This window comes from Pseudophryne corroboree, chromosome 4 (genome assembly GCF_028390025.1).
Source record: "Pseudophryne corroboree isolate aPseCor3 chromosome 4, aPseCor3.hap2, whole genome shotgun sequence".
In the NCBI taxonomy this organism is placed as follows: Eukaryota; Metazoa; Chordata; class Amphibia; order Anura; family Myobatrachidae; genus Pseudophryne; species Pseudophryne corroboree.
In genome coordinates, this window is record NC_086447.1 from 46,555,957 (window position 1) to 46,580,339 (window position 24,383).

A 24,383-nucleotide genomic window follows, 5' to 3' on the forward strand; every position below is an offset into this window, starting at 1 on the left:
CCCATTTTCCACATTTCCGAGGCAGACTCGGATACTCCCGCCTTGCTCGGTTAACCCGAGCGCGCCCGAACGTCATCATCCCGCTGTCGGATTCTCACGAGATTCGTATTCTATATAAGAAGCCGAGCGTCGCCGCCATTATCACTCGTGCATTGGAGATGATAGGGAGAGGATGTGCAGCGTTCTCTCAGTTCTGTTCAGTGTGCTGCAAATATCTGTGCTCAGTGTGGTGCTCAGTGTGCTTGCAAATATCTGTGCTCAGTGTGCTGAAAATATCTACGTTCTCTGCCTGAAAAACGCTCCATATCTGTGCTGCATTGTAGTATATAGTAGGATGACAGTGCAGAATTTTGCTGACCAGTGACCACCAGTATTATATCAGTACGGTACAGTAGTCCACTGCTCTACCTACCTCTGTGTCGTCAAGAATACTATCCATCCATACCTGTGGTGCATTTTAGTTGTGCGCAGTATATATAGAAGAAGGACAGTGCAGAATTTTGCTGACCACCAGTATATAATATATAGCAGTACGGTACAGTAGTCCACTGCTCTACCTACCTCTGTGTCGTCAAGTATACTATCCATCCCTACCTGTGGTGCATTTTAGTTGTGCACAGTATATATAGTAGGAGGACAGTGCAGAATTTTGCTGACCACCAGTATATAATATATAGCAGTACGGTAAAGGAGGCCACTGCTCTACCCACCTCTGTGTCGTCAAGTATACTATCCATCCATACAATTGGAAAAAGCAAGAGAAAAAGACAAAAAAAACTTTTTTGGGAGCACTCATTTGTTTGATAGACGTAATGTATGTAATATTAAAACATAACCTTTAATTGAATCTTGAATAAAAAAACTTTGGACAAAAAAGAAGAATTAGGACTCGTGTGTGGTGTTAATGTTGGTGTAAATCTTATTTAACCTTTTTAGCAAATGAGGTATAAGATAATTGAGAAGGTGAAAATATCAAAGGGATAGTGAAGGATACCAAATGGTTTCTTAGGATCCAAGGTATCCAAACAAATCACTGTACATGCTTAAATTAGGGGATATCTTGAATTGAGACAATGTAGGCTTGATAGAAATGGAGCTCAAGAGATATGTGAGAAGGATGGAGCAAGGAATGCAAGAGACTTCTCTTGATAGTAGGGGGGGCAGGGGGATATTGAACAGAGGCCCACTACACCTGGTATTCTCAGGAGGTTTCCCGTCCTAGTACTGACCAGGCCATGCCTGCTTAGCTTCCGAGATCGGACAGGAACGCGCGTATTCAGGGTAGTATGGTAGTGGGCCGATGATGGGGGGAAAAGAAGAAGAAAAGAAAAGAGAAGAAAAAAAGGGGGGGAAAAGAAAAGGGGAGAGCGACACTTCAATTTTCAGTACTCTAATAAATCGATACCATGATGGTCTGAAATGGTTTTTCCAGATAGGAGAGTGTGTTGGGATTTTTTGGGAGTAAGGACAAGCTTGATCTCTGAAATGGCCCACTGCACCTGGTATTCTCAGGAGGTTCCCCTTCCTAATACTGACCAGGCCATACCTGCTTAGCTTCCGAGATCGGACAAGATCGGGCGCATTCAGGGTAGTATGGCCGTGGGCCTATCATAGGAAAGAAAGGAAGAAGAGATCACACTCTGTTATCTGTACTTTGCATAAATCAGGACCAATGGTCCGAAATGGTATTTCCAGAGAGGAGTGTGTGTGAAGAAATGAGGGAATATAGGTAGAGAGAAGAATGAAGGAGGGGGGAGAAGAAGGGAGAAAGAAAAGGAGAGATATTAGTTGTGTGGGTCTCCAAATTGAAGATCAAAATAATGATGAATAAATAATCATGGGGGGAATATCCCCTGAAGAGTTCACAGGTTCGCTGTGTGATGTTGTGAGAGATATACTGACAAAGGTTGTATAAGTGCAGGGTTGCTTGTAAACTGGGGGAGGCCCACAAAATTGATAAATAGCTCAAGGCTGGCTCACAACAAATTGTTAGAACACGCAAATGTGTACTGTTGCTTGCTCCATATATATAGAAAAAATAGTGATAATGAAAAAATGAATAGATAAATAATCATGTGGAAAAAATGCCCCCCACACAAGATTCACTGTGTAATGTTATTGAAAATATACTGACAAAAGTTGTGCAAGTGCAAGGTTGCTTGTTGACTGGGGGAGATCCACAGGGTGGTTAAAGAGCTCAGGGCTGGCTCACAACAATTTGTTAGAACACACCAATGTGTGCTGTTACTTGCTCCATAGACACAGAGAGCAGTTAATAAGTGAAAAAAGTTTAGAGCTCAGAACTGGCTCACAGCAAATACATAAAGCCTTATTCCATCCTCTTGAGCAATGCCATAACTTTGGAACAGTGATAAATAAATTTGCACTTAAATGCACTGCTATAACATTAAGAGATAGTAAGTGATTTTCACTCAAATGCTGCTGATAATACAAAACATGCAAATATAGCTATACATTAGTGTAGAGAAAAGATAACATAACTGTAATTGATATCCACTTAAGGCATGAGCGGGGAGGCAAATGAAATCTGGACTCTGAATAGTCCTATACTATCAACAAAGCTTCTGTTGCTATGACAATATGAAACAGGAGCAGTTGGTTTGGGAGAGAAAAAATGTTCAAATCCTGGTGGTTGAATGAGTTACCGTAGCCGCAATATGTGCGGTCAGTGTTGTCCAGGAATCCCCCAGCGTTCGCCCGCTAGCAGTGATGAGCGCGGCCGCCCGCTTCCGGACTGGGCGTGGCCGCGATGACGTCACCGAAGGACGTCTCTCGACGTACGTTTCACCTAGGGTAGGCTTGGTCACGAGAGCCTCTCTCTGCTGCTCTCTTGTGACCAGTATATGAGTACTGGATTAGCCAATAGCGTTGGTGGGAAGATGATGGATAGATGACTGGGCCAATAGGATCATTGCTGGAATAATAGATGCGGCCATTTTGGAAAAGGGAAAGGAATGATTGTGTGTAAACCAAGAGTGGGGAACCGTGCGTGATAGTAGATAAAGAAAAATGTTAAGGTGTATATGAGAATATACTTTAACATGGGTGCAGGGCTGATTTGATGAAAGGAAATAAAATAAAATGAAATAAAATAAAATAAAAAGAAATAAAATGAAAATGAAATGGAATAATATAAAGAAGATAAATAAAATAAAAATATTAATAAAAATAAAATAAAAGAAAAGAAAAAAAGAAAAAATAGTGATAATGTTAAAGGTAAATAATAAATGAAGGATAGGTGAGAAACCTGTGGAAACTTGCGGGGGAGGGGGTGATTGATGTTCAAGGATTGTGGAGTGTAACGGGGTGGTGCAAAATGGTGGGAAAGGTAAGATGTGTGTGTAAGCGTGAATTGTGACAGTCTTTGATGGAGTGATTATGTGAATAGAAGTACCGTGATGTATGAATGTATCAGTTTGGGCTGGAAAGAGGGAGTGGAAAATGTGAGTGAGGTGCAGAGAAGAAGTGAGGGAAAAGAAGGGGGGGGTTTGATAGTGGAGACGGGAATGGGAAAAGGAGGGGGGAGGGGGGGGGTGTTTGAGTTATGGGGGAAGGTGGGTGGGGTGTGGAAAAATAGGATGTTGAGTGTTGAGATGTCATTAGAGTGAGGATTGAGAAAATGAGTTTGAAATTAATGGTGGATGGAAATGATGAATGAAAGGAGGGTGGGGGAGAAGAAAAAAAGAGAAAGAGAGAAGAAAAAAATTGTGAAAAAATGTGCGAGGAAAGAGAGGAGGGGAGAAATTGTGAATGTGGTTGAAGGTGGAATGATGGGCTGGGGAGGTGGGTTTAGAAAAAAAGGGGGGGAGAGGGGGGGAAAAAAAGGGTGGGGCAGTTAAAGTGGAGAATGGCAGGAGTGAAGTTAGGGCTAATTAGGGTTAAAGTACCAAAAGGTGAGAAATGGGATCCATTGATTAGGTATGTAGAAAGATGCTGTAGTTGATGTTTTCATTCAGTCCTTTTGGCATAAGAGTGTCCAATTTGAAGATCCATTCTGACTCCTTCTTCTGAAGTATCATGTTGTAATCTCCTCCTCTCAAACCCATTTTTATATGTTCCAGGCCGGAGATGTTCAAGTCCTCTACTCGGCTGTTGTGAAATTTAAAAAAATGCCTGGCGACTGTGGTGAGCTTCTTGAAATGAGCTAAATCAGATTTGGCGTTTCTCACTGTGCTCATATGTTCAAGTGCCCTAACTTTGAGCATGCGTGATGTCATGCCCACATATCTCAGGTTGCAAGTGCATGTGATGCAGTAGATCACATTCTCTGTTCTACAATTGAAAAAGTCCTTTATTGAGATCCGTTGATCAAATCTGTCCATCACTTCTGTAAGGTTAGTGACATGTGGGCACAACTTGCAATTACCGCACGGATAGTTGCCTGTGAGAGGTCTAGGCTTAGAAGGGTGTGAAAAGTAGCTTTTGACTAATGTGTCTTTTAGATTCGGTGCCCTTCTCCAGCTCATGTTGATATTCTGGCCTATGTGGTCCGAGAGATCTTCATCCATTTTGAGAATATGCCAGTGTGTTTGTAAAATCTTTCTTGCGTCCTTCCAATTTGTACAGAAATCACCAATGAATCGTAGGACATTTTTGTCTGCTTTGGTTTTCTCAACCGGAAAGATCAAAGAGTCCCTTTCCACTTTTTGTACTTCAGATTTAGCTCTTTTGATGAGTCTGTTACTGTACCCTCTTTCCTTGAGTCTAGCCGCCAATTCAATGCTCTTTGTCTGGAAGGTGGAGTCTTGTGTACAATTTCTTTTTAATCTAAGGAATTCACCTTTGGGAATATTTTTGATGGTTGGTGGAAAGTGACTGCTCGTTGAATGGAGCAGGCTGTTGGTTGAGGTTGCTTTTCTGAAAATTTCTGTAGCTATTGTATTGGTCTCGTCTCGGTATATCCTAAGATCAAGAAATGGAATACTGGACTTACTGCTGGTGTATGTGAACTTCATGTTGATCTGGTTGTCATTGAGAGAGCAGATGTATTGGTCCAATTTGTCTTGGGTGCCATCCCAGATCAGAAAGATATCGTCGATATACCGTATCCACATTATAATATGGTTGGTATATTCTTCTTGATTCTCACTGAACACTAACTCACGTTCCCACCAGCCTAGAAAAAGATTTGCATAGGTGGGGGCACATGCCGCCCCCATGGCTGTGCCTCTAGTCTGTATATAGAAGCGGTTGTTGAATAGGAAATAGTTGTGATTTAGCACAAAGTGGAGTAGTTCCAGAAGGAATTCTTGGAAGTCGCCAAAGTCTCCCATGGATAGAAAATATTTCACTGCTGTTAGGCCCAAATCGTGTTTGATAGATGTGTATAAGGATTCAACATCTAATCCCACCAATATGTGGGAGTCCTCCAGTTGTATGCCTTGTATTTTCTTCAATACATCTGTCGTATCTTTTACATATGACGGCAGACTGAGGACATGTTGTCGCAGATGGACATCCAGAAAACAGCTGGCTTTTTCCAGAAGACCTCCGTTGCCTGATATAATGGGTCGTCCAGGTGGATTGTCCATGTTTTTATGGACTTTGGGCAGTAAATATAATGTCGGCGTTCTAGGATGTGGGGTGTTCAGGTAGTCCCATTCTGTTTTGGTAATGGTACCATGCTGTAGATGTTTATCAATAATCCTGGAGTACAGTGTTATGAAATTCTGTGTTGGATCAAATAAAGTCATCTTGTAGCAGGAGGTGTCCTTCAGTTGTTTGTTGGCTTCCTTAAGATATAGTGTGGTAGGCCATATCACTATGTTTCCTCCTTTGTCCGACATTTTGATCTGTACATCATCCCATTTCTGTATTTCCTTCAAGGCTTCCTTCTGTTTTTTGGACAGGTTACCGATAGTTCTGTGTGATTTCTGACGTCGGTAGAGTATGTCGAAATCTCTTGACACCAGATCGAGAAATACCTTTATTTCAGGACACTGATTATCTTGAGGATAGAACGTAGACTTATTTTTACAAATGGGACGGGCAGATGTAGAAGGTTGTTCATCGGATAGTTCTTCTAGGATGGCTAGGGCATCCTGATCCTGTTGTGATAAATTGCATGTGTCATTACCGGGTAGAGACATGTCTTTGTCTTTTTTGGAAAAATGCTTCTTGAGTAGAAGTTTGCATCCAAAAAGACGAAGATTTATTTCCCATTTGAAACGGTCAAGTTGCTTAGTAGGTGAGAAGGAGAGGCCCTTTTCCAGAACATTGGTCTGATCCTGTGTGAGAATATGTGTGGAGAGATTGATTATTCTGAGCTTATTGAGGCCTTCGTTGATTATTTCTGTTTCCTGGAGGGGTATCGTCTCTGCTGGGGTGACCGCCATCTTTGTCTTTGCGCTCTTCCTTCCGCCCCGCCTGGTTTTTGTTTTGCAGGGTGTCCACGGGCTCTGCCCCTGCTTTCCTCTAAAAAAGAGGCCGAAGAGGAAGTTGAGTGAAAACTAGAGTCCCTCTTACGGTTAAAGGGATCTCTATGGTCTGAGTTGGAATCGGGGTGATCCTCATTGTCTGATGGTTCGATTTCCGAGGATGATGGTGTGTATTCTCGTCTAGTCACGTCCCTTCTACGGGTTTGTTGGGTCCATTTAAAAATATGCCCGGTTGTGAAATCCCGCTTATCTCTTGCAAACTTAGATTTTTTTTCTTTCAATGATATTGTCCTCATAAGACTCCAGATCTTTTTTCATTTTGCCAAACAGTGATTGGAAAGCAGGATTAGCTTCCCATTGTTCCAGTTTTTGACCAAGGTTGTCAATTTCTTTAGTACATTCTTCCATTACTAGATGGTTATGTTTTATTAGAATACCCATCAGGTCCTGAGAGCATTTCAGGAGACATAGCTCCCAGTCTTTACGTAGGATTTCTGTGGAAAGTTCAAATGAGGGAAAGAGTTTTGGTCGTAGGCCTCTTGGTGATATTTTTTGTCTACAGTAATGTTCCAAACTGGTTAAATCCCAATCTACTCTGATGCGTCTCTGAAGAGTTCTCCTTAGTTGGAAGAGGTCATTTTCCCAGTTGGCCTCAGGAATAGGATCAGGGATTTTGATAGGGAAAATGGTATCTAAGTCATCTATTGATCTTTTATTCTTTAGTTCAGTTTTCAAACTGAAAGTACTCATATTGTGCTGGTTGTTGGAGCCGAGAGAGAGGGGTCTGAGTTTCTTTAAACAAGTTTATAAAGGAAAAAAGAGCCCAAAATAAACCAATAATGAAACTGATGTTCTGTTTGTGGCCTGGACTTAGGGCCAGAGTGACTGTGCTGGATCCAAAGAGCTGAGAAAAGAGCCTCAGTACCAAGGATTATACGAATGAGTATTGTGTGTGGAACCGCACTAGTCAAATAATTTTGTTAAAGTACCACATTAGGAAATGAAATGAAAAAAACCAATGTATATACAGTTATCAAGTAAATCTTAAACTGCTAATGATTGGCGGTGCTCCCAGGAATTTTGTAGGTTATACTACAATTGGAAAAAGCAAGAGGTACTTCTATTCACATAATCAATCCATCAAAGACTGTCACAATTCACGCTTATACACACATCTTACCTTTCCCACCATTTTGCACCACCCCGTTACACTCCACAATCCTTGAACATCAATCACCCCCTCCCCCGCAAGTTTCCACAGGTTTCTCACCTATCCTTCATTTATTATTTACCTTTAACATTATCACTATTTTTTCTTTTTTTCTTTTATTTTATTTTTATTAATATTTTTATTTTATTTATCTTCTTTATATTATTCCATTTCATTTTCATTTTATTTCTTTTTATTTTATTTTATTTAATTTTATTTTATTTCCTTTCATCAAATCAGCCCTGCACCCATGTTAAAGTATATTCTCATATACACCTCAACATTTTTCTTTATCTACTATCACGCACGGTTCCCCACTCTTGGTTTACACACAATCATTCCTTTCCCTTTTCCAAAATGGCCGCATCTATTATTCCAGCAATGATCCTATTGGCCCAGTCATCTATCCATCATCTTCCCACCAACGCTATTGGCTAATCCAGTACTCATATACTGGTCACAAGAGAGCAGCAGAGAGAGGCTCTCGTGACCAAGCCTACCCTAGGTGAAACGTACGTCGAGAGACGTCCTTCGGTGACGTCATCGCGGCCACGCCCAGCCCGGAAGCGGGCGGCCGCGCTCATCACTGCTAGCGGGCGAACGCTGGGGGATTCCTGGACAACACTGACCGCACATATTGCGGCTACGGTAACTCATTCAACCACCAGGATTTGAACATTTTTTCTCTCCCAAACCAACTGCTCCTGTTGCATATTGTCATAGCAACAGAAGCTTTGTTGATAGTATAGGACTATTCAGAGTCCAGATTTCATTTGCCTCCCCGCTCATGCCTTAAGTGGATATCAATTACAGTTATGTTATCTTTTCTCTACACTAATGTATAGCTATATTTGCATGTTTTGTATTATCAGCAGCATTTGAGTGAAAATCACTTACTATCTCTTAATGTTATAGCAGTGCATTTAAGTGCAAATTTATTTATCACTGTTCCAAAGTTATGGCATTGCTCAAGAGGATGGAATAAGGCTTAATGTATTTGCTGTGAGCCAGTTCTGAGCTCTAAACTTTTTTCACTTATTAACTGCTCTCTGTGTCTATGGAGCAAGTAACAGCACACATTGGTGTGTTCTAACAAATTGTTGTGAGCCAGCCCTGAGCTCTTTAACCACCCTGTGGATCTCCCCCAGTCAACAAGCAACCCTGCACTTGCACAACTTTTGTCAGTATATTTTCAATAACATTACACAGTGAATCTTGTGTGGGGGGCATTTTTTCCACATGATTATTTATCTATTCATTTTTTCATTATCACTATTTTTTCTATATATATGGAGCAAGCAACAGTACACATTTGCGTGTTCTAACAATTTGTTGTGAGCCAGCCTTGAGCTATTTATCAATTTTATGGGCCTCCCCCAGTTTACAAGCAACCCTGCACTTATACAACCTTTGTCAGTATATCTCTCACAACATCACACAGCGAACCTGTGAACTCTTCAGGGGATATTCCCCCCATGATTATTTATTCATCATTATTTTGATCTTCAATTTGGAGACCCACACAACTAATATCTCTCCTTTTCTTTCTCCCCTCTTCTCCCCCCCCTCCTTCATTCTTCTCTCTACCTATATTCCCTCATTTCTTCACACACACTCCTCTCTGGAAATACCATTTCGGACCATTGGTCCTGATTTATGCAAAGTACAGATAACAGAGTGTGATCTCTTCTTCCTTTCTTTCCTATGATAGGCCCACGGCCATACTACCCTGAATGCGCCCGATCTTGTCCGATCTCGGAAGCTAAGCAGGTATGGCCTGGTCAGCATTAGGAAGGGGAACCTCCTGAGAATACCAGGTGCAGTGGGCCATTTCAGAGATCAAACTTGTCCTTACTCCCAAAAAATCCCAACACACTCTCCTATCTGGAAAAACCATTTCAGACCATCATGGTATCGATTTATTAGAGTACAGAAAATTGAAGTGTCGCTCTCCCCTTTTCTTTTCCCCCCCTTTTTTTCTTCTCTTTTCTTTTCTTCTTCTTTTCCCCCCATCATCGGCCCACTACCATACTACCCTGAATACGCCCGATCTCGGAAGCTAAGCAGGCATGGCCTGGTCAGTACTAGGACGGGAAACCTCCTGAGAATACCAGGTGTAGTGGGCCTCTGTTCAATAGCCCCCTGCCCCCCCTACTATCAAGAGAAGTCTCTTGCATTCCTTGCTCCATCCTTCTCACATATCTCTTGAGCTCCATTTCTATCAAGCCTACATTGTCTCAATTCAAGATATCCCCTAATTTAAGCATGTACAGTGATTTGTTTGGATACCTTGGATCCTAAGAAACCATTTGGTATCCTTCACTATCCCTTTGATATTTTCACCTTCTCAATTATCTTATACCTCATTTGCTAAAAAGGTTAAATAAGATTTACACCAACATTAACACCACACACGAGTCCTAATTCTTCTTTTTTGTCCAAAGTTTTTTTATTCAAGATTCAATTAACGGTTATGTTTTAATATTACATACATTACGTCTATCAAACAAATGAGTGCTCCCAAAAAAGGGTTTTTTTGTCTTTTTCTCTTGCTTTTTCCAATTGTAGTATAACCTACAAAATTCCTGGGAGCACCGCCAATCATTAGCAGTTTAAGATTTACTTGATAACTGTATATACATTGTTTTTTTTTCATTTCATTTCCTAATGTGGTACTTTAACAAAATTATTTGACTAGTGCGGTTCCACACACAATACTCATTCATACTATCCATCCATACCTGTGGTGCATTTTAGTTGTGCGCAGTATATATAGTAGGAGGACAGTGCAGTATTTTGCTGACCACCAGTATATAATATATAGCAGTATGGTACAGTAGGCCACTGCTCTACCTACCTCTGTGTTGTCAAGTATACTATCCATCCATACCTGTGGTGCATTTTAGTTGTGCGCAGTATATATAGTAGGAGGACAGTGCAGAATTTTGCTGACCACCAGTATATAATATATAGCAGTACGGTACAGTAGGCCACTGCTCTACCTGCCTCTGTGTCATCAAGTATACTATCCATCTATATCTTTGGTGCATTTTAGTTGTGCGCAGTATATATAGTAGGAGGACAGTGCAGAATTTTGCTGTCCACCAGTATATAATATATAGCAGTACGGTACAGTAGGCCACTGCTCTACATACCTCTGTGTTGTCAAGTATACTATCCATCCATACCTGTGGAGCATTTTAGTTGTGCGCAGTATATATAGTAGGAGGACAGTGCAGAATTTTGCTGACCACCAGTATATAATATATAGCAGTACAGTACAGTAGGCCACTGCTCTACCTCTGTGTCGTCAAGTATACTACAAAAGTTCAGTAAAATGACCCAAAAAACTAAATTAAAAGCATCTGATGAGAAGCGTAAACTTGCCAATATGCCATTTACGACATGGAGTGGCAAGGAACGGCTGAGGCCCTGGCCTATGTTCATGGCTAGTGGTTCAGATTCACATGAGAATGGAAGCACTCATCCTTTCACTAGAAAACTGCAGTGCCACTCCTAGATGGGCCAGGTGTTTGTGTCGGCCACTTGTGTCGCTTATCTTAGTCACACAGCTACCTCATTGCACCTCTTTTTTTTTCTTTGCATCATGTGCTGTTTGGGGACTAGTTTTTGAAGTGCCATCCTGTCTGACACTGCAGTGCCAGTCCTAGATGGGCCAGGTGTTTGTGTCGGCCACTTGGGTCACTTAGCTTTGCCATCCAGCGACATTGGTGCACCTATTGTTTTCTTTGCATCATGTGCTGTTTGGGGACTATTTTTAAAATCTGCCATCCTGTCTGACACTGCAGTGCCACTCCTAGATGGGCCAGGTGTTTGTGTCGGCCACTTGGGTCGCTTAGCTTAGCCATCCAGCGACCTTGGTGCACCTCTTTTTTTCTTTGCATCGTGTGCTGTTTTGGGACTATTTTTTGAAGTGCCATCCTGTCTGACACTGCAGTGCCACTCCTAGATGGACCAGGTGTTTGTGTCGGCCACTTGGGTCGCTTAGCTTAGTCACACAGCTACCTCATTGCACCTCTTTTTTTCTTTGCATCATGCGCTGTTTGGGGACTATTTTTTAAATCTGCCATCCTGTCAGACACTGCAGTGCCACTCCTAGATGGGCCAGGTGTTTGTGTCGGCCACTTGGGTCGCTTAGCTTAGCCATCCAGGAACCTTGGTGCACTTCTTTTTTTCTTTGCATCATGTGTTGTTTGGGGACTATTTTTTGAAGTGCCATCCTGTCTGACACTGCAGTGCCACTCCTAGATGGGCCAGGTGTTTGTGTCTGCTACTTGGGTCGCTTAGCTTAGTCACACAGCTACCTCATTGCACCTCTTTTTTTCTTTGCATCATGTGCTGTTTGGGGACTATTTTTTTAATCTGCCATCCTGTCTGACACTGCAGTGCCACTCCTAGATGGGCCAGGTGTTTGTGTTGGCCACTTGGGTCACTTAGCTTTGCCATCCAGCGACATTGGTGCACGTATTGTTTTCTTTGCATCATGTGCTGTTTGGGGACTATTTTTAAAATCTGCCATCCTGTCTGACACTGCAGTGCCACTCCTAGATGGGCCAGGTGTTTGTGTCGGCCACTTGGGTCGCTTAGCTTAGCCATCCAGCGACCTTGGTGCACCTCTTTTTTTCTTTGCATCATGTGCTGTTTTGGGACTATTTTTTTAAATCTGCCATCCTGTCTGACACTGCAGTGCCACTCCTAGATGTGCCAGGTGTTTGTGTCGGCCACTTGGGTCGCTTAGCTTAGCCACACAGCTACTGTAGCTCATTGCACCTCTTTTTTTCTTTGCATCATGTGCTGTTTGGGGACTATTTTTTTAAATCTGCCATCCTGTCTGACACTGCAGTGCCACTCCTAGATGGGCCAGGTGTTTTTGTCGGCCACTTGGGTCGCTTAGCTTAGCCATCCAGCGACCTCGTTGCAAATTTTAGAACTAAAAATAATATTGTGAAGTGTTCAGAATAGACTGGAAATGAGTGGAAATTATGGTTATTGAGTCTTATAATACTATGTGATCAAAATGACCCCCAAATTCTATGATTTAAGCTGTTTTTGAGGGTTTTTTGTAAAAAAAAACACCCGAATCCAAAACACACCCGAATCTGATAAAAAAATTTCAGGAAGGTTTTGCCAAAACGCGTCCGAATCCAAAACACGGCCGTGGAACCGAATCCAAAACCAAAACACAAAACCCGAAAAATTTCCGGTGCACATCACTAATTTGGATGCATGTTTTTATGTAAAATGTGTGGTGTTATTGAGTGTAGATGGTGTCATAAAGTGTTCAGTGAATGTACATGAACATATTAATGTTTCCACAGCAAGAAATCCATAGTTTCTAAAATGTTGCTGCTTTGATGTAGCATATAGATAATTATTTATAATATATTTTCTGTTACAGTTTATGTGATATAAAAAAAAATCTAAAGTAAAAAATTAGGGTCCATTCAGGAATAGTAAAATGTAAAAATATATGTAGGTTTGGTGCTTCCATTTTTGTAGATGTTGGATTGGCAGAAATAGGTGAACGTTTCTCAGTTTTCTGCTCATTGTAATATGTTTCATTTTTTTGTGTACAGTCTTGATCTTGAAGCCATATTTTAATTTCCGATCTTTTAACTCTCCTTTATTAGCCTTATAATATTTATCAACACCACAAAAACGACCAGGTTTTAACACTGTGTAATACCTTTTATTCATCCCATTTCTCGAATAGCTGTGCTGCGTGACATACTGTGTTTTTTTCAAACCTATGAGTCTTATCTGACAAAACACATTTTGTAAGAGACTTTTGTGATTGCCCTATTCCTAATGAAAACAATTTATATCAAATTATGAAATTTATATTCAATTTAGATAAAAAAATGGGCATAAATCATGGAGTGTCGGGGGGGTGTTATGGGAGGCATTGTGGGGTGTTGAAGGTGGGGTGTAGACAGAGACTGGGCTTTTCTGGCCGTATTTGGAGGCGTGGCACCTGTCACTTTTTGTTTGACAGAAAATTGTGCTATTACTGCTCACATAATTCCATGTTTAGCTGCATTGTCCGTTTACTGTATAGAAAGCAATGTCAAATAGTCTTCATACTCTTTGCTACTTTTTCACTAATATTATGCTACTTTCCCTAATTTTATGGTACTTTCCGCAAATATTTGTGCAAATTTACCCAATTGAAAGTGCAATTTTCTTACATATTTAAAGTAGGGACAGGCATGTTTTGAATGAATTTGCTCATTACGTACTGCCTATAACATGGCGCACCCCTATATCCAATACTGTGGTGCAAGACAGATGGGTCTTTAGCATGATTTCTTAGCAAAAGCTTAGTAAGGAAACATCTGTATATTATGTTCTTGTAAAATAAAAATGATCAAATATTGTGTTACCACTGTAGTTTGTGTACTCATTAATTTTGTTCTGATTTTCAAGGATTAACAAGATAACTAACAATAAATATGCAAACAATTGTAATATCTTTTTTTATATTTTCCTAGATTCAGAGCAAACACCCACCATGGGAGAACAGCAGGAGAATTATGAGGAGCACAGAATCATATTATTATTATTATTATTATTATTACAATTTATTTATAAGGCACCCCAAGTGTTTCACAGCACACAGCACACACATTACCTGCATAGGATGCAAATAATGATAAAATGTTGCATTAATTTGAAAGATATAAGTAATAGACAGATGCATTTATAATAGTGTTTGAAAAATCTTTATATTTGTGGTATGTTAGATCAAATTAAATGTTTATTTTCATACTAACAAAATAGCTTTTACTCCGGTTCTGCTTACTAGGAGTCTTCTAGTACAGGTATCAGTGGATACCTGAGTGACAATAAATATCAGACTTATATTATCAGGTACACTACGGAGTAATTAGAGTTGTTTGTCAAAGTTACATAATTCCTGTTTCTTTTATATTTCATTTAAATGTAATGAATAAAAATGTAAGTTTTATTATTTGTTAAATCTGCTAGTTTTATCGTGCATGTGTTACATGACCAACATACTGTAATAAACTGAATTATCAACAGATGTTGCAGTGGGATTACAGTGTTTGTTTTCAACCATGTGTTCGCAGTACACAAGTTATACACACAAGTAGCTTTACCTATTCCTACACAACATGATATATAGAAGTGTCATACAGATATGTCCTCTATCATCCTGCAAATGAGCCAAGATAACTGTGACTTGTTTGTTGTGAATAATGTGCGTGCGAATGTCTGCAGCCACGTGTTTATACACCCGCTTCCATAGGTAAGCATAGAGCATATGCAGGCCACGACTAGTCAATGCAGACTGCAAGTAATTGCTGCCCGATGCATACGCACACAGCAAGTGATTACCTGCAAGCTGACAAAGGACACCTCTGTATCTCCAAGACAGAATAGTGTATTTACTGTGAACTGTCTTTAGGAACAAAGGTTCCACACTCTTTTTTTTTTAACAGCAGACTGTTTATTATTCCTTTTCCTGACTTACATTAAAAACAAATTGTTCAGTTTTTTTGAGCAACTGCCATTCTTTCCATCACTTTTCTGAGAGGCATGGATGGGATCAGCAGCTCTAAGGTATGCTGATCCATGTAGTGACACATTGGAGGATCCTAGAATATTTCCAGGTGAGTTGGCTCTTAATGTATAATACATAAATGTATGACCCACAGTGGTGTTATTATTAGGTAGTGTAGGGCAACCAGAGCAGAGATACCTTGCCGTGGCTGGTGGCCTACAATATGATTGCAAATGTATGCAACTGAGATCTCTGCATTGCTATTAATGTACAGTAGGATGCAAGTCTCTTTTAGTGGTCCATTGCAGTGTGCTGGGATAATTTGTTTTGTCTAGATTAAACTCTCCCTTACATGAATCTGTGATGGGTCAATATACTGTAAGCACATGGGATAGAGAATTTATTTATTTTATTTATTACCAGTTATTTATATAGCTCACACATATTCTGCAGCGTTGTACAGAGAATATTTGCCCATTCACATCAGTCCCTGCCCCAGTGGAGCTTACATTCTATATTCCCTATCACATGTACACAGACACATTCACGCTAGTGTTAATTTTTGTTGGGAGCCAATTAACCTACCAGTATATTATTGGATTGTGGGAGGAAACCGGAGCACCCGGAGGAAACCCACCAAGTACGGGGAGACTATACAAACTCCACACAGTTAGGGCCATGGTGGAAATCGAACCCATGACCTCAGTGCTGTGAGACAGTAATGCTAATCATTACACCATCCGTACTGCCCCATGGCCATATAAAGACTCCCTGTGTCAGAGAGGAGAGAGGAAGGAGGAAGGGCACACTGCCATATACAGACTCCCTGTGTCAGAGAGGAGAGAGGAAGGAGGAAGGGCACACTGCCATATACAGACTCCCTTTGTCAGAGAGGAGAGAGGAAGGAGGAAGGGCACACTGCAATATACAGACTCTCTGTGTCACAGAGGAGAGAGGAAGGAGGAAGGGCACACTGCCATATACAGACTCTCTGTGTCACAGAGGAGAGAGGAAGGAGGAAGGGCAGACTGCCATATACAGACTCTCTGTGTCACAGAGGAGAGAGGAAGGAGGAAGGGCACACTGCCATATACAGACTCCCTGTGTCAGAGAGGAGGGGTGGTCTTCTGTATGCCGGCGGTCGGGCTCCCGGCGCTCAGTATACCGGCGCCGGGAGCCCGACAGCCGGCATACCGACACTTATTTTCCCTCGTGGGGGTCCACGACCCCCATAGAGGGAGAATAAAATAGTGTGGCGCGCGTAGCGCGCCACCGTGCCCGTAGCGTGGCGAGCGCAGCGAGCCCGCAAGGGGCTCATTTGCGCTCGCCACGCTGTCGGTAAGCCGGCGGTCGGGCTCCCGGCACCGGTATACTGGTCGCCGGGAGCCCGACCGCCGGCCAGCCGTAGTGAACCCGAGAGGAGAAAGGAAGGAGGAAGGGCACACTGCCATATACAGACTCCCTGTGTCACAGAGGAGAGAGGAAGAAGGAAGGGCACACTGCAATATACAGACTCCTTGTGTCAGAGAGGAGAGAGGAAGGAGGAAGGGCACACTGCCATATACAGACTCCTTGTGTCAGAGAGGAAGGAGGAAGGGCACACTGCCATATACAGACTCCCTGTGTCAGAGAGGAGAGAGGAAGGAGGAAGGGCACACTGCCATATACAGACTCCTTGTGTCAGAGAGGAGAGAGGAAGGAGGAAGGGCACACTGCCATATACAGACTCCTTGTGTCAGAGAGGAGAGAGGAAGGAGGAAGGGCACACTGCCATATACAGACTCCCTGTGTCAGAGAGGAGAGAGGAGGGAGGAAGGGCACACTGCCATATACAGACTCCCTGTGTCAGAGAGGAAGGAGGAAGGGCACACTGCCATATACAGACCCCCTGTGTCAGAGAGGAGAGAGGAAGGAGGAAGGGCACACTGCCATATAAAGACTTACAGGGGTATATTTGCTAAAAGTCGATTTGGGTCAATTTTTAATCGATTTTCTGTTTCAGGGTCTAAATCACACATTTACTAATGTGATTTTTGAATTTCTTTTTAAAAAACTGTCAAAAAATCATCTGTTAGTAAATGTGTTATATAGACCCTTAAACACAAAATCGATAAAAAATCAACCAAAATTGAATGTTAGGAAATATACCCCCCTGTGTCAAAGGACCAGATGTAATAAGCCTTAGTGAGAGATAAATTACCAGCCAATCAGTTCCTTACTGCCATGTTACAGGCTGTGTTTGTAAAATGACACTAACTGGTTGGTGGTTAGTTTATCACTCTTCACTGTATCACGTTTCAAGGCTTAGTACATCTAGAACTCTAGAGAGAGAGAGAGACTGTTATATAGAGACTTCCTGAAAAACCATGATAATTCCCCTTGCAGTATTATGAAAACAACCATGACAAAATAACTTCACATAATACACAATTCTACTATACAATTCTCATATGATGTATATACCCACCATGCACTATACATTTTTATTATCAATGATTATGCAGTGTCGATTTATGTGTTTTTCTTGCATCCCACAGATCCTCCATGGAATTATATAAATGTACAGTCCTTGATATATCCACAGAAAAAAAGAGGAGCATTGTCACAACTGCCACAATAGGTTCAATGCTTGCTATCATTAACTATTAATCTCTATTTCCTTATTTTGACAATCAATGATAACTGTGTCATACAGTACAACTGTGTTTGCAGATAAGAAAATCCCATACAGTAGATATACAGATGTAGCCACACTCATTGTGGCTGCACATACTTGCGGTTGCAAATACTGTATTGCATTGCATTGCCTAGTCGTAGGTGCAAATAGGCACAGCCAGGCACAGCTATCCTTTGCCGTGATGTAAATGCACATGCATACTCATTGTGGCAATGAAAAGCCTGGCGATAGATAGATAGATAGATAGATAGATAGATAGATAGATAGATAGATAGATAGATAGATAGATAGAAATATAGTAACAGGGTTAGGGTATACAGATGGGTCCACGTTTATCTTGAACTTTAATAGGATTAACTGAGACTGGACAATCAGACTTAATCCCATGCTGTAATCACTTAATCCCCTGCTGTAATGACTTAATCCCCTGTATTGTATTGTAGCTGAGAACATTAGATGAATGGTTTATGCTAATAAGTCATGTTGTTTCTAGGCACAGAAAACTAGTCAAGATAACCGTGGACCCATCAATAATCAGCCACCTTGCGAATTCAAACAACAGTGATTAGGTCAGAATTAGGGCCAAATTGCGATAGAAAATCAGTTGTAAAAGGAAGCAGGAATAAAATACGTATCCAACATGTAGGAATAAAAGTGAACCACCAGAATATGTCATGGAGGAGATGAATATACAAACAAGAGAAGAAAAAAATGCTCCCTATATGTAGGGCACACCAGTTATCCTCTAAAATGTTATGTAACAAATAAGAAAATGGCATATAAAAGAAGGCAAAATCTAAAATAACACAAAAAGAAAAAAAAGGCAACAAAACCAAACCATAAAAAATGTAAACACATAAAATCATGATAGATACAATGACCACTATTCAAAATTAACCTCTCCATACCAAAGTGGCTATTAAACAATACCTGGGTTTCAACACTGACCCAGACAACCGGTTCAGGATAATTATCAGTAAGTAGGTATGAAGACATTGCAAGAATTCTGCTCTGAATCAGTGACTCTAAGGATTCCTAATACATGCAATAATTTTTGTTAAATGAAACTGCACGTGGCAGGTTCCATTTCTTTAAAGTTTCTATATGCATGGAGACCTTTAATACTTTTAAGCTTGCAGCCTCCATCAAGAGACCCCATTTTTTCTGCAAGTCCTACTCTATCTCTCAAAATTATAAACAATTGCTATCACACTAGTGCTGAACTTTAGGTATGCAAAATGGTTTAAAGCTCATAGCACATTGACTATTATTATTATTAATATTATTATTATTATTATTATTATTATTTTATATGGCACCACAATGGGACCCGCATAGCCCAGTTACAGAGTAAATAATTAACAGTTCAAGACAATAAAGGATAAGTACTGGGTATATAAATATAGCTGCATCAGCAGATAACACTGAAATAAGTATTAGGGTGGCAGAAAACTGAAGGATCTGGTGCCACCAAATGGAGTATGGAGAAGAAGATGGTTTAAGCAAGAGAAGGAAAAGCACATGAGGAAAGAGGACCCTGCTTTTGAGAGCTTATATTCTAAAGGGGAGGTGCAGACAGACAAGGGTGACACAGATGGAGTAGACAGTAGACGTAGAACAGAGGGTTAGGATGAAAGGTGTCTGAGTTTGGTGAAGAAATGGGTCTTGAGAGCCCATTTTAAGTTTTGTTATGAGGTGGAGAGTCTGATAAGGAGAGGTAAAGAATTCCAGAGATAGGGAGCAACTTGTGAAAAATCTTGTGAAGTAACAAAGTGAAGAGGATGGGTAGGAGTGAACAGGGAGATAAGGTCAGAGATGTAAAAGGGAGAGGAGTGGGTGAGGGCTTTGTAAGTGAGTGTTAGAAGCTTGAATTCGATTTTTAAAGAGAGTGGAAGCCAGTGAAGTGCTTGTACGAGGGCAGAGGTGGATGTAGTTCATTTGGTGATGAAGATAAGCTGGGCTGCAGCATTGAGGATAGATTGTAGTGGAGAGAGGCATTTGTCAGGGATTCCACATAGGAGGAGAGTACAGTAGTCCAGTCTGGCGATGACCAGTGAGTTGATGAGGGTCTTAGTAGCGTCCAGTGTGAGAAAGGGTCTGATCATGGAAATATTTTTGAGAAAAAATGGCAGGTTTATAAGAGGTGCTAAATATGTGGTTTGAAGGAGAGGTAATAGTTAAGAATTACTCCAAGATAGCACACTTGAGGTCTAGATGAGATTGTAGTGCCATCAATATACATGTTAACTTAAAGAAAGCACTGGGACAAGTAAAGATAGCAGAGAGGCAGATGGAGATAAGAGTGAGGAGGACAGGGTAGAGGTCTGAGCGGAAAGGTAGATTTTAGTATCATCAGCATAGAGATGATATTGTAAGCCAAAAGAGCAAATGAGTTCACCTAAAGAGGATGTATAGAGTGAGGAAAGGAGAGGACCAAGAACAGAACCCCATGGGACACCTACTGTTAGTGAAAGTGAGGGGAGGTGGAGTCATGAGAGGAGACAGAGAAGGAATGGTCAAAGAGGTAGGAGGACAGCCAGGAGAGAGCATTATTATGCAGACCAAGGGAGTAAAAGATTTGCAGATGAAGAGGGTGGTCCACAGTGTCAAAAGCAGCAGAGAGATCAAGGGGAATAAGCAGAGAGTAGTGTAAAGAATGTCATTGCAGACTTTCATTAAGGCAGCTTCAGTGGAGTGGAGGGGACAGAAACCAGAGTGGTATGGGTCAAGTAGTAAGTGTGAGGAAAATAAGAGAGTAAGGCAGTTGTAGACTATACGTTCAGGGAATTTGGAAGCAAAAAAGGAGGAGAGATGGGTTGGTAGTTGGAGAGGGTGTTTGGATCAAGGGTAGGTTGTCTAAGAAAAAGGGAGATGAATGCATGCTTGAAGGTGGACAAGATGGTAACAGGCAGAAGAAGAAAAGAAGCGGAGGGGGCAGAAGGATATTGGGTCATGGGGTGAGGTATAGATGGGAAGGAACAGATGAGAGCCAAGACTTTCTCACCAGATAATGGGAGAAAGATGTCTGAGCTGGTATAGAGGGATGGGGAGGGGTGGTCAGGGAAAGGATGTGAAGTAAGTGGCAAAGTAAAGGAGAAAGAGTGAGGAGGGGAGATGAGGAGGGTGTGGTTAGAAGAGGGAGTTGACAGTCGCAAAAAGGTGCTAGGGGTCAGAAGATTGAGAGGAGATGAGGTTCTTGAAGGATGACTGCTTAGCAAGGGAAAAGGCAGCACTGTAGGATGAGAGCATAGGTTTGAAATAGAGGAAGTCTGTTTTAGAGCGTGATTTCCTCAGCAGTATGTATGCATTTTTGCAGATATTTGGTGCATTTGGAGTGCCAGGGTTGAGGTGTTGACCTGCGAGGGTGAATAGTAGTAAGTGGAGCGACAGAGACAAGAGCAGAAGTAAGGGATGCATTATAAAGGGAAGTAGCTTGTTTAGGGCATGAGAAAGAGATAATATGAGAGAGAAGTGAGTCAAAAAGGGAGGCTAGGAAAGTGATGTTAATAGACTCAGTGTTACGCTTAGTGATGGTAGCCTTAGGAGATAGAGAAGGAGAAGCAGAGAGAGGTAAGTTAAAGAAGAGCAGATGGTGATCAGAGAGGGGAAATGGGAAGTTGGATAAATCAGAAATATCTCTACGGTGAGTGAAGACCAGATCAAATAAACTACCATTCACATGGGAGGGTAAGGAGGCCCACTGGGAGAGACCAAGGAAAGATGAGAGGTGAAGGAGTTTAAGTTGAGATAGTCACCTAGGAAAAAGCCCAGATCTCCCACATTGTGTGTCAAATAAACATGTGGTCTCCTCATTAAGTGGTAGGTTGCGTATTAAAAAACAATTGTTGGTCTTGTTTGGCTACCATGTTATTCCTACATATAGTAACAGTTTAAATTAAGATGTTAAAAGATGCATCGTCATATTCAAGTGCAAATTTATTTTTAAACATAAAAGCCTAATTTATCCTGAAATAAAGCAGTCTGTGGCAAATACAGGAATTCCAAAGGTGGTTTCCGCATGTAATTCACAATCTCCCACTCTTCAGAACATTGGAGCAAGAGTGGGAGTCTAGGGGCTCTGCAGAAGAACCTAGTACAGATCCTGGACATCTATATACTGTACACATAAGTTTTTTTTTTTATACACTGGGTAGTCTATGGGATACAATTTTAATAAATAACACTTATTCATTGTCTATAGCAGTGGTTCCCAAACTCAGTCCTCAAGGACCCCTAACAATTCATGTTTTCTAGACCACCTGTTGATTTTTAATATGTGACAGTTGGTCATACACAGTGTACCTGCAGGTGAACTGGAAAACTTGAACTGTTTGGGGTCATTAGTGTGGCTCCCCTATTTACATTTTGGACTGTGCTGCAACCCAATCTCCGGAGCAGCCACTGTGTCTGATACACCTGGATAAAGAGGAACAGTTGTGGGATGTACTTCTAGAAATGCTTTACTGCACATATATTGTAAGCTAGTCAAAGGCTAAAAAATAAGTTAATACCATTATATAATTCCATTAAAGCCCTCTGCTAACTAAGGGCCTAATTCAGTAAGGATTGCAATTGCAAAGCTGCTTGCAGTAGTTTGCAAATGCAATCCTTTCAATGCAAATGCAGGAGAAGATGCATACCACCATCACCGACTGAATACACTCGCACTTCACCGACTGAATACACTGAGTCGGAAGAATATGCTCATCTTCCAAACAATATTCAGAGCAGTAGCTGGGAAGTTGAAACCATTAGGTCATCCACCATCTCCAGAGCCTAACAGCCAGCCTCGATTCACCATCAGTGTAACCAGCTTATCATCCCTGCTTCCTGCAACATAGCCCAGATAACCACCAGAGAATAGTGCACCCCACCAGCACAGTCACAGAAGTTTGAGCTGTTATTATAACCATCCACTGCTATAGTTTCATACTCCAACAGGCAGAATATGGGCTAGGGTCAGGATCCTGGCTTTTGGGATCCCGGCAGTGGGAATACCGACACCGGAATCCCAACACTGCTCAGAATGCCGATGCTGGGATCCAGACATAGGGCCTAATTCAGACCTGTTTGCAGCAGCAAATTTATTAGCTAATGGGTAAAACCACGGGGGTCATTCCGAGTTGTTCGCTCGCTAGCAGATTTTAGCAGCATTCCACACGCTAAGCCGCCGCCTACTGGGAGGGTGTCTTAGTTTAGCAGAATTGCGAATGAAAGATTAGCAGAATTGCGAATAGAAAATTCTTAGCAGTTTCTGAGTAGCTCGAGACTTACTTTATCTAATGGAGATAGTTCCGCAACAGGTTTATTCTAACAGACATTTGACCAAGATTAGATCTAAGTCTGTGACCGACTTTAAGCTAATGATGTACATGAAGTGTACTAAAACAATTACACGTCGGTGGTGCTCCCAGAGTCAGTAGGTTTAGGCAACAAAACGAAAGAGGAGAAAGACTCTATGTTGGGGCACTCTTTATCGAAAAATAGACACTAAAACTTAACTTTTAATAAACATAATAAAATATAGTGACTCAAAAATAGAATAATCTAATATATAAGAACGCCTTGGTGAGAATTATTTGTAATTTGTACGTTAAACTGGGAAAACCTGTCTATAATGTAAGACAGGTTATATTTTAATCCCAGAGGGATGATATCTCGGTTTGACTTCTCCGTGCTATTAATGCTCCATAAAAAAAGAAAAAAGTAGTATAGTCAATTAAAATGTTGCCTATATAGGTCCTTCAGCACCTACAGCTCTATATTTAGGCAGCGGTGTTTACCAAAAGGCTTTTACTGCGATAGTTGTTGTATCATTAGGCTTTTTGCAACAGGCAAAAGACTGAGAGTACGGAATTACTGGTTGAGTATAGGTGTATGCTAAAAGGAGATATAATCTATTCAGCAATCAAATGATGTAGTGTTAAATTGAGAATTTAAGAGAGAAAAGATAGAAACAAAAGAGGGGTGTCTTACTTCTGCTGTTCAGCTGGGTTGTTTACTGCACCTGGTATTCGCTGCTGGTCCCCCAGGCAGTTACTGACCAGGCCTGCCACAGATTAGCTTCCAAGATCGGACGAGATCAGGCGTATCCTGTGGAGTGTGGCCATAAACACCGCTGCCTAAATATAGAGCTGTAGGTGCTGAAGGACCTATATAGGCAACATTTTAATTGACTATACTACTTTTTTCTTTTTTTATGGAGCATTAATAGCACGGAGAAGTCAAACCGAGATATCATCCCTCTGGGATTAAAATATAACCTGTTTTACATTATAGACAGGTTTTCCCAGTTTAACGTACAAATTACAAATAATTCTCACCAAGGCGTTCTTATATATTAGATTATTCTATTTTTGAGTCACTATATTTTATTATGTTTATTAAAAGTTAAGTTTTAGTGTCTATTTTTCAATAAAGAGTGCCCCAACATAGAGTCTTTCTCCTCTTTCGTTTTGTTAGCTCGAGACTTACTCCTACACTGCGATCAGCTCAGCCCGTTTTGTTCCTGGTTTGACGTCACAAACACGCCCTGCGTTCGGCCAGCCACTC

The 24,383-nt window shown here is 41.2% G+C and overlaps 4 pseudogenes; 2 read left to right on the top strand and 2 right to left on the bottom strand.

Annotated features, from left to right (window-relative positions):
* Positions 1-1,180: 1,180 nt before the first annotated feature.
* Positions 1,181-1,298, bottom strand: LOC134913814 (5S ribosomal RNA; annotated as a pseudogene).
* Positions 1,299-1,487: 189 nt separating this feature from the next.
* On the bottom strand, positions 1,488-1,605 carry LOC134913607 (5S ribosomal RNA; annotated as a pseudogene).
* A 7,714-nt stretch (positions 1,606-9,319) lies between these two features.
* On the top strand, positions 9,320-9,437 carry LOC134912260 (5S ribosomal RNA; annotated as a pseudogene).
* A 189-nt stretch (positions 9,438-9,626) lies between these two features.
* Positions 9,627-9,734, top strand: LOC134912528 (5S ribosomal RNA; annotated as a pseudogene).
* The last annotated feature ends 14,649 nt before the right edge of the window (positions 9,735-24,383 follow it).